General features: G+C 39.6%; 1 pseudogene across 1 annotated transcript; it reads left to right on the top strand.

Annotated features, from left to right (window-relative positions):
* The first annotated feature begins 2,033 nt into the window (after window positions 1-2,033).
* Window positions 2,034-3,278, top strand: LOC147340371 (polyadenylate-binding protein 1 pseudogene; annotated as a pseudogene). The gene has a single exon (XR_015159383.1). The product of XR_015159383.1 is annotated as a polyadenylate-binding protein 1 pseudogene (transcript).
* Window positions 3,279-9,227: the final 5,949 nt, after the last annotated feature.

Genomic DNA, 9,227 nt, shown 5'->3' with positions numbered 1-9,227 from the left:
TATATATGATATTAAATTATGAATTAATTATGATATGAATTAAAGATTTTATCTTTAATCAAATGGCTGTCCAGTTGTCCAAAAAGCATTTATTAAATGTTTTTCTTTCCCTGGTCATATATGATGTCACTGTTACTATGTAGTAAGTTTCAATATGTACATGGATGTGTTTCAAAACTTTCTATTCTATTTCACTAGTTTGTTCATTCAAGTGCCATAACTATATGGTTTTAATTATTTAGAATTTATAGTATGTTTTATTTCTGATTAGGTTAGAATCCCCTCATTGCTATTTCTTCATAGTGTGTTGTAACTATTCTTGCATGTTTTCTTTTTCTCCAGAAGAAATTTTGAATCAATTTGTCTTTCTCTAGGAAGAACAATAACAGTAATTTTTTGGTATTTTTAAAATTAAGAATGCATTACATTTGTGAACTTATAATTAGTTCCTATCTTCCCATCCAAGACCCAAATTTGTTTTTCCTACTTTTTATAGATTTCCTGAAGTCTTTAATCTTGTCCTTAAACAGTTTTTCCACATTATAAGTTTGTTCCTAAGAACACTATTTTATTTTTTGCTATTACAAATAAGAATCTCTTTTCCATTTTATCTTGTTTCTGGTTATTGTTTTTATATACATATAAAGTCATTGATTTTGTATATTAATTTACCAAAACTTTATTGTTTTTGTTTTATTACTAAACTTCTCAACTTGTCCAAGTAAATATTATAATCTACTGAGTTTCCCTTTTTTTTTTCAGTTCTGATATGTATAATCGTGTTGGCTAATAGATCCACTACAAGTTTGAATAATAAGGGTGTGGGTAAATTTTTTTCTTGTTCTTGACTTTAGCAGGAATGCCTCTTGTGTTTCCCATTAAGAATTTTAATATTTATTTTCATATTGATTTCCATATATAATGGACACTTGCTTTGTGTGTGTGTGTGCATCCTAAATTTCTATATATACTCACAAATACATATACATAAAGTATATACAGGAAGTAGCCATGAGTTCTTATTTTGTTTTTTGTTTTGATTTTTTTTGGGGGGGGGATGAATGTTGAATTTCACTGGATTCCTTTTCAGGCTATCTGGAGATTTTCATATGATATATCCCCTTAGGTCTATCATAAGGTGTATTATATTAATGGATTTCCTAATTATTGAATCATCCCTGGTTGCCTACACTAAATCCTACTTGATCATGGTGTTAGATTCTGTCCACTGATATTAAATTTAAGAAAATTGAATCAAGATGCATAACTGACATTGTTCTATAGCTTTCTGTTACTATACTGTCTTTGTCAGGTTTTTATATCAATATTATACTCATTTCATAAAAAATAACTTGAATTTATCTTTATTGTCTCTATTTTGGAATATTTTGTGTAGCACTATGAGTGCTTTTATAGCCTTGCATTTAAGTTGATGATTCAGTTCTGGTAAAATACTTCTGTGAAAATTTTAAGGCTTAGTGTTTTTCTGTGAGGTATCTGTTTACTAAATCTCCATATTTCTTTTATGGAAATTGATTTCCTTAATATCTCCATCACAATTGGAATAATTTTGACAACTTATTGCTTTCCTAAGAAATAATATTTATCATTTAGGTTTTTAGCTTATTGTGCAAAGAAGTCATTGCTAATTATGTTAATATTTTTCTGTTTTAATACTTATTTTCATCTTTTGAATTCTTATTATGTATATCTGTGTTTTCTACTTATGTCTTATTACATTAACTTGTGGTTGATTCCTTATTGTTAATTTATTTTAAAAACAGTATTTTGATTTATTTACTTCTACTATTTTTATCATTGTTTCCTTGTGTTTTCTTTTGGTTTATTTTATTGTTTTTTGTTTAAATTTAAGAGTTGAAATCTTAACTCAATTTTATTTTAAAATTTTATTGATGTAAATTTTTGTAGTTAATATAAATATTAAACTTCCTCTAATAACCCTAAAATATATCCCACATATTATGATATGTGTGTTTCTAATATCATTATTGGTTTGTATTTTCGCTTTCTTTCTTTTTTTTTTTTTTTTGGGCAGGGGAGAGGGTTGGCTATGCTACGTGGCTCACAGGATCTTTGTTCCCTACCAGAGAATGAACACATGCTCTTGGTAGTGAAAGCACAAATTCCCTGTATTTCTCTTTTCACTCAAGAGCTTTTAAGAGAGGTTTATGGGCCCAGCATGCTTCCTTTGTGCAACTCTGCCATCCTTAATAGATTTTTTAAATTTTCTGATGTAAACACTTTTAGAAAAATGTTTACTTTCATTGTACTATGATAAAAAAGAATGATGCCAGCTGTGTTGTTTCTATTTTATTTAATTTGATGATACTTTCTTTGTGACCTGGCACAAAATAAAGTTTTATTAATACTCATCGTGTGCGAGGGAAGATAATTTTCTATCGTCTAGATGTAATGTTTGATATATATGTAGAAGATCTAACTTATTGATTACGTGGAATGAAGTCCAGTTTTTTCTAAGCAGGCTTAACCAGTATATGCAGAGGATGGCAAGTGTAAGAGCTGTGCCCAACCCTGTAATCAACCCCTACCAGCCAGCACTTCCTTCAGGTTACTTCATGGCAGCTATCCCACAGGCTCAGAACCGTGCTGAATACTATCCTCCTAGTCAAATTGCTCAACTAAGACCAAGTCCTCACTGGACTGCTCAGGGTGCCAGACCTCATCCATTCCAAAATATGCCCGGTGCTATCTGCCCAGCCGCTCCTAGACCACCATTAAGTACTGTGAGACCAGCTTCTTCACAGGTTCCACGAGTCATGTCGACACAGCGTGTTGCTAACACATCAACACAAACGATGGGTCTATGTCCCGCAGCTGCTGCAGCTGCAGCTACTCCTGCTGTTCGCACCATTCCACAGTACAAATACGCTGCAGGAGTTCGCAATCCTCAACAACATCTGAATGCACAGCCACAGGTCACCATGCAGCAGCCCGCTGTTCATGTACAAGGTCAGGAGCCTCTGACTGCTTCCATGTTGGCCTCTGCCCCTCCTCAAGAGCAGAAGCAAATGTTGGGTGAACGGCTCTTTCCTCTAATTCAAGCCATGCACCCTACTCTTGCTGGTAAAATCACTGGCATGTTGTTGGAGATTGACAATTCAGAACTTCTTCATATGCTTGAGTCTCTAGAGTCTCTCCGTTCTAAAGTTGAAGCTGTAGCTGTACTCCAAGCCCACCAAGCAAAAGAGGCTGCCCAGAAAGCAGTTAACAGTGGCACTGGGGTTCCAACTGTTTAAAGTGAGCCTGCCTCCTGTTCCTTATTCTCACAGTTTGAGCATGTATTGAAACGTAGCAAAAACTCATTTTATCACTAATCCAAATGCATTGCCAGTTTTTCAAAGAGAAGTAAAGATACAGAGGAATTAACTATGTGTTACCCTGGTATAAACTTGAATTTTTGAGATCAAGACCCCTTCAGATGTTTTGCATAGTAATTTGTGTTAAATAGCTGTAACGTGGATTGGCCCTGTGTAGATAGCTGAAGGACTTTCATAGCTTAATACGTTTTCTTGGGTGGCAGTGATGAAGTTGTTTTTTGGCCTCTAATACTGCCTTTCATTACCCCCAAGAAATAGAGTGATGTAGCTGTGTAGCCAGAGCCAGGCGTGTACAAAGCTTTCCTATAAAATAGGAAATAGCTGGGGCTGTGCAGGCTGTGTTCCATGTTGAAGCTCCTCTGCCCCGCTGTCACCCTGTGAGAGCGGCCGCGCAGCTTGTGATTGAGCAGGGGTGGCCGTGGTTCATAGAGCTTTACAGAGACAGGCTCTCAACTGGCTGAACCTGGCTGAGGGCTTTCACGGGACAAGTGCCAGTATTGGTCCTCTTACTTTTGTTTTTATTAAAATACTTGACAAAACAACATTGTGTAAATTTAAGGTGTGTAACGTGTTAATTGGATACATTTATATATTGTAAGGAGAATGCAATGGCACCCCACTCCAGTACTCTTGCCTGGAAAATCCCATGGGCGGAGGAGCCTGGTAGGCTGCAGTCCATGGGGTCACTAAGAGTCGGGCACGACTGAGCGACTTCACTTTCACTTTCACTTGGGAGGATGGAAAGAGAAGCGTTAACACACAGGAATAGGGAAGGGTGCTTTGATCTGGACACTGGTACACAGCCAGAGACATAGATTCTATTGACAATCATAAGCATTCATTTACTCAATAAATACTCAAAATGCTCTCTCTGACAAGCCATTTTTCATTTAATTCAGGTTTCTGGGCACAGACAGGTCTAAACACAGCTGAAATCCCCGTCAGTCTTGTTACACTGCTTTCAGTATCTTCTTAGCACTTAGTACTCTTCTGCTTACATTCAATTCTTACTTTCTTTAGTGCCTCCGTGCATGCTAAGTCATTTCACTCGTCTCTAACTCTTTGTGACCTTATGGACTGTAGCCCGCAGGCTCCGCTGTCCATGGGATTCTCCAGGCAAGAATACTGGAGTAGGTTGCCGTGCCCTCCTCCAGGCCATCTTCCCAACCCAGGGATCCAACCCATGTCTCTTACAACTCCTGCATTCACAGGTGGGTTCTTTTTACCACTAGCACCACCTGGGAAGCCCATTTACTTTAGTTGCTGTTGCTGCTAAGTTGCTTCAGTCGTATCCGACTCTGTGCGACCCCATAGACGGCAGCCCACCAGGCTCCACCGTCCCTGGGATTCTCTAGGCAAGAACACTGGAGTGGGTTGCCATTTCCTTCTCCAGTGCATGAAAGTGAAAAGTGAAAGTGAAGTCGCTCAGTTGTGTCCGACTCTTCGCGACCCCATGGACTGCAGCCTACCAGACTCCTCCGTCCATGGGATTTTCCAGGCAAGAGTACTGGAATGGGTTGCCATTGCCTTCTCCAATTTTCTTTAGTATCTTCCCACTAAAATATAAATTCTACAGGGGCACAGATTTTTGCCCATTTTTTTCCCTATTTTATCTATATTATCCAGAATCCTGCCAGTCACATGGCACATTCTAAATAAACATTTGTTAGATAATGTATGAATAATACCCACCCCATGACTTCAGAGAATAAAACATCTGGTGTAGGGCAGGCACAGTAGTATATATTGATAAGAAAATAAATAAATATGATGTCACCACACTTTATTACATCATTCAATATTCAACATGTATTTAATAAGCATGTGCTTGTTGAAGCCCCTGTGCTAGCCACCATGAATGTAGACATGAACACAGTACAGTCCCTGATCTCTACTAGTATTGGATATAGTAGGAATATTTCCATTATGAACTGAGCATTAGATTGTTATGATTTAGCATCAGTAACAACAACAAATCCAAAACAAATCAAACAACAACAATAAAAAAAAACAAATTAAACCAGTGGTTCTTAACTCTTGAAGAACCATAGAATCACTTCGGAAGTTTTTCAAAAAGACAAACTTCTTCCAAAATGGTAAAATCCTTATAGAGGGGAATTTGGAAACACTCCAGTGTTCTTGCCTGGAGAATCTCAGGGACGGCAGAGCCTGGTGGGCTGCCGTCTATGGGGTTGCGCAGAGTTGGACATGGCTGAAGTGACTTAGCAGCAGCAGCAGCAGCACATATGTAGATACTGAGAGCCAACTCATTGGAAAAGACCCTGAAGCTGGGAAAGGTTGAATGCAAAAGAAGAAGGGGGTGGCAGAGGATGAGCTGGTTAGAAAGCATCACTGACTCAATGGACATGAATTTGAGCAAATCCTGCAGATAGTGAAGGACAGGGAAGCCTGGCATGTTGCACTCCATGGGGTCGCAAAGAGTCAGACATGACTTAGTGACTGAGGAGCAACAAAGCTGTTGCTGTTAACCCATAAATCCCAATTCTCTGTTAACCCATAAATCCCAATTATCCAAATCATGAAAACACTGGGAAAATATGAAAATGTTATTGATTGCGATAATATATGTTACAGTAAAAACTAGAATAATTCAATGTCCATGAATAGAGGACTTGAAAAACAAAGTAATTGAATATTATGAAGGTATAAAAAGGGATGATGGGAGGGACCTTTGAGATGGTGAAGGCACAAGATGTGGAGATCACATTCCACCCCACAAATATATCAAAAATATATCTGTGTGTGGAACAACTCCTACAGAACACCTACCACACACTGGCAGAAGACCTCAGACTTCAAAAAGGCAGGGTAATCTCCACATAACAGGGTAGGGCAAAAGAAATAAGAAAAAAGAGAAGCCAACGAATCAGAACGGGACCTGAGCCTCTGGGAGGGAGCTATGAAGGAGGAAACGTTTCCACACACTGCGAAACCCCTCACTGGTTGGGACAGAGGGGAGCTTCGGAGCCTCAAAGGAGATCACAGCAACAAGTATGCAGAGGGCAGAATGGATAGAATTTTACACAGAGATTGGTGCCAACCAGCACCCCAGAGCCTGAAATGCTTGCCTATGTGCCCAAGAGGGTAGGTGGGGGCTGGATGCTGAGGCTCAGGCTTCAGAAGTCAGATCCCAGGGAAAGGACTGGGTTTGACTGCTGTAAAGACAGGTTAGCGCAATGCGGCTGAAAGAGTCTAGAGGGAAGCCTGTGCTTGCCAGAGAGGCAAGAGACCGCTGTTGCAGGATGCTCAAGGAGAAGGGGGTCTAGCCAAGATGCTTCTGACTCCAAGCACTGACAAAGGGCAGGACACCACCTTTGTGAGCTCCAGGGGCTGTATGAGCAGCAGCTGCTATCTCTGATCCCAGGGGTGGGTGCGATGGCTGCTGCTACAGCCAGCAAACTGTGAGAAGGCCCAGGTTACTGCCCACACCTTCGTGGGAACCTGTGCAACCTGGCACTGGCAAGGGTCCTGTGATCCAGGGCCAACTTCCCAGGAGAACACATGGCCTAATTCAGGCTGTAGCAACTTCCTGCCTACCTCTGCTGCCACAGGCACTCCCTATACATCCCAACTGTGACTGCCATATCCTTCATTCTCCATGGCCTGAGTAAGTGAGCCTTAATCAGCCGCTGCTTTCACCCCTTCTTGTCTGGGCGGGGAACAGAAAGAGGGCAGAGACAGGGCTAGAGGCTGGTCCAAACCAAAGCTGAGCTCCAGGGGCTATGGACCAAAGAAGAGGAAGGGAATTCTCTTGTGCAGCTGCAGGAGCAGTGGATTGGTAAACCCTACAATTGGCTTGGTAAACCCTGCATCTGTGGAATATCTGAATAAACAATAAGCGTTCCCCCGTATTTGAGGATGTTGACTTTGGAGGCAATTGTGGACTTTGGAAGCAAGTACAAGCTGGAGTAAACCAGATCAGAGTTTGAGCTGGCCCCGCAGTGCCCAAAGCAGGTCCAGAAATATTGCAGGGCTTCCTGGGTAGACAGATTGATTGGTGCTCACTGTAGGGGTAAGGACACTGAGTGCTGAGACCATAGGAAAATATTCTTCTTACTACTACTGTCTCTCTATACCTAACTTTTTCTTTTAACTTTTTGTTTTCTTATACTGCTGTCCTTTTTGTTATTTTTAAATTTTTTATTCTTATTTACTTTTTCTTTTTATGCTTTATGTTTTTTTTTCTATTTTCCTATTTCTACTGTACTTTATATTGCACTTTTTCCATGTTTGGGGTTTTTTTCTTCATTTTATTTAGTTTCTACCTTACTTTTAATTATATTTTATATTTTTACTTTACTTCTTTGTTTTTTGTATTTTTCCCTTTGGTTTGCACCTCTCTTTTGTTTATACATTTTTTTTTCCTTTTGATCATATTTGTGTGTTTGTTTTATACATTCTTTGCTTGTTTTTAGTTTGCTTTCTGCATTTGATTTGCTCATGGTTTTGTGTTTTTCCTAGTTTAGTTTTCAATGTTGGTTTTCATTTATAAGTTTGTTTATTGGTTTGATGGCTTTCTTCCTTTGCATTTCTTCTTTTTTCTCTTACCTTTTTGTGAGTGCATGTGTTTCTTTTTGTGTTTTTGTCTGTTTCATTCTCCTTTTACCATTTGTCTTAGGGTTTTGTCTGTCTACTTTTTTATTGCTTGTTTTTCTATTTTCTTCTCTTTTCTCTTTCCTCTTTTTAAACTTTTCTTCTGTACCATGTGGCTTGGGAGCGTCTTGGTGCTCCAGCCAGGGATTGGGTCTGAGCCTAAGAGGTGGGGCATCTGAGTCCAGGACATTAGAACACCACAGAGCCCTGATCCCAGAGAGTATTAATAAGTGAGAGCTCTCCGAGAAACCACCATGTTAACATTAAAACCTAGCTCCACCCAATGGCCAGAAAGCTCCAGTCCTGGATGCCTTATACCAAACAACTAGCAAAAGAGGAACACAACCCCACCCATTAGCACACAGGCTGCCTAAAGTCATATTAAGCTCACAGACAACAAGAAACCAACACCAAATGTGGCACTGCCCATCAGAGGGACAAGATACAGCTCCACCCACAATAACACAGGCACTAGTCCCTCCTACCAGAGAGCCTACACAAGGCACTCCATACCACCTACTGAGAGCAGACACCGAATGTAAGAGGAACTATGACCCTGTAGCCTGCAGAAAGGTGACTGTAAACATAGTAAGTTAAAATGTGAAGACAGAGAAATACATGAAGGAGTAAGGTAAAAATCCACAAAACCAAACAAATGAAGAGGAAATAGGCTATCTTCCCAAAAAAGAATTGAGAGTAATGATGCTAAAGATAATCTTAAATCTCAGAAATAAAATGGAAGCATGGATCAAAAAGATACAAGCAATGTTTCAAAAGGACCTAGAGTAACTAAAGAACATATAATCAGCAATGAATAACACAGTAGCTGAATAAAAAATACACTAGAAGGAAACAATAGCAGAGTAACTGAGGCAGAACAGATAAGTGAGATGGAAGATATAATGGTGGAAATAACTGAAGCAGAACAGAATAAAGAAAAAACAATAAAAAGAAATCATGACAGTCTCAGAGACCTCAGGTACAACATTCCACACCAACATTTGAATTATAGGGGTCCCAGAAGGCTTCACTTTGACTTTTCACTTTCATGCATTGGAGAAGGAAATGGCAACCCACTCCAGTATTCTTGCTTGGAGAATCCCAGGGATGGGGGAGCCTGGTGGGCTGCCATCTATGGGGTCGCACAGAGTCGGACACGACTGAAGCGACTTAGCAGCAGCAGCAGAAGAGAAAAAGAAAGAGTATGAAAATATATTTCAGGAGATTAGAGTCGAAAAATTCCCTAACAAGGGA

Source organism: Bos grunniens, chromosome X (genome assembly GCF_055505025.1).
Source record: "Bos grunniens cultivar Pamir isolate PY7600 chromosome X, Bosgru_T2T1.0, whole genome shotgun sequence".
Taxonomy (NCBI): domain Eukaryota; kingdom Metazoa; phylum Chordata; class Mammalia; order Artiodactyla; family Bovidae; genus Bos; species Bos grunniens.
Note: the sequence above shows the minus strand (reverse complement) of the source record. Positions and strands in the feature narration are given on the sequence as shown.